Genomic DNA, 2,264 nt, shown 5'->3' on the forward strand with positions numbered 1-2,264 from the left:
CTGGCACTTACATACCGATGCCTCAGCTTCTGCACTGCCTGCTTCCTCTGTGGCATGCACAAGATTGCCAAGAATCTGAAGTGCCTTCCCTAAGAGACACTGCGCATATGGATTTTGACTTGTTTGGGTATATCAGTAAAGATACACCTTCTTTAAATTAAGGAGTGTTACAATTCTTTCGATAACGTTGTTTTAAAACGTTGGAATGTGTGCTTATGTATTGATTCCCCATACAATTTGTCAGCCTGGAAATATTTAGACATTGGATATTAAGCAATAATCCACTTTCATCCCTTTTGAAATCACTGGATCAAGCTGTGGCTTATAGCTGTTGAAATGACAGATAAGTTATGGGTACTTTGGATATTATTTTACCGTTTGTATACATGATGTATACACTATATGCTGTAAAAGGAAGTTAGTGGTTAAGGCCTTTGTACACAGTTTCATTTGCTATTATTTAAACCTCTTTTTTTCATTATTGCTATTTGCCTATGCACAACTAAGCCTGATTATTGCTAGGATTGTCAAACAAATTATTGGGGTTTTTTTTTGGACTGCTCAGTACAGTGAGTCCTGATTATTGTGTTGTTTAGAGCACTTGGTTGTTCAGAAACCGTTACAATGGATTCCCAAATCCAATTGTCAAAGCCAAAGATTTTTCTGCACAAATGGAGCATGTATCCCCAGTTGGGGAGCTAATTTAGCCACTTGTGCCTATAGCATCTCTCTTTCATTTTACATGCCAAGTCCGAAACCTTTCAGTGATGATATAAAATTATATTTATAGGTATATTCATTCAGACTTTCATTCTTTTATATGAATTCAGACTTGGGATGGCCATACATAGGCACTTTAGTTTGCTGTGGAAAACAACTCAAGAAAAACATGCATATTACCTCCAGTCAAAACTGTAGTAGTTTTGTGCTACATTTTTATAGTTATGCTCATGATAATTCTCTGCTTTTACCATAAACAATTGCTATCATAGGTTTGAAATGCCAAACCATTTAGTGCCTGCTTTGAACCCTTCCTAACAAAGCATCCTCACTCTGTAAATGGGAAGTCATATTTCCACACACTTCTCAGGTGTCCAGGTCTGTCAAGTTCTTTGTGTTATTATTTTGATTCAGATGTTCACATTTTATAATTAACTGGATTGTGCTTGTTATAGACCTCTATACGCAATACAAGTCTGTATCGTCTGTTTTGCTACTGCAGTTCATTTCCTGCAAAGAACCACAAGAGGGTGCTGCATGTATTAAATAAATACTGATGAAAACATCTGTGGATTTACTTCAAGTTGGGCTGCTCTCTATTTTTATAACACAGGAAAATTACTTTGGGTCTTGTTATGGAAGGCATTTTACAAAGTGGGCTCAGTAGGACTAGGCAGAAGTCCTTTATTTTCCATTTCAATCCCTTATGATCAATGCCTATTCTAGCAACTTAATTAAGCTATTCCAGGTGTTTTAGTATTCTAATAAATATGTTTTTCATAGAATCACCACGAATAGTTGTAGGAGAAATACAATTTAGGGTATAGAGATTCATTTTTTCCTGTGACGAAATCTTGCCTAACAATTGGATTGCCCATTTTGTTCAGCTCTCACATGTTGTACATTGCTTAACCAAGACCATTGAACTAGTGGCATCATTTGCTGGCTCAGATGAGTTTAGAACAGAGGTGGTCTAATCATTTTCTCAAGGGGCCACATGAAAAACTAGGACTCTTGTGGAGGTGCTAACCATTTCAATGGCACCCTAAACGCACCTCCCAGCCGCAATGCAGTCAACCACGTTGCAACGTATGGTGCAGTTGAAAACTTCCTGTTTAAAGAAGAATCAGCCATCCTGCTTGATTTTGTCCTCACTGAGACTGACAAGATTTACACAACAGTAAGGGCTAGTTTACACCATAACTGCATCAGAGCTGTGGTTTTTTTTTAAAGCTTAAAATGGGCTATCAGGCACAGTCCAGTGTGTTCCAGTGCATTTGCATGTGTTTTGATGCGTTCCGTTGCGATCAGGTGCAGCTAAAATATGGCAAGCAGGATTTTTTCTGACTACATCAGAACAGACTGCACTGGTGTGAACAAAGCACCAGAAATCCAATTGGAAAGCATTGATGACGCTGCCAAACTGAATGGACTGCATCTGGTGTGAACTAGCCCTTAATCCTATACCTCCACTCTGCACCACCAAATTTGCTGCACTGAGGACTTTGAGTAGCTAGACAGCATACAACACCATCCGCAAACAG

The sequence above is a fragment of the Nanorana parkeri genome, unplaced genomic scaffold (genome assembly GCF_000935625.1).
Source record: "Nanorana parkeri isolate BGI_ZX_2015 unplaced genomic scaffold, ASM93562v1 scaffold77, whole genome shotgun sequence".
In the NCBI taxonomy this organism is placed as follows: Eukaryota; Metazoa; Chordata; class Amphibia; order Anura; family Dicroglossidae; genus Nanorana; species Nanorana parkeri.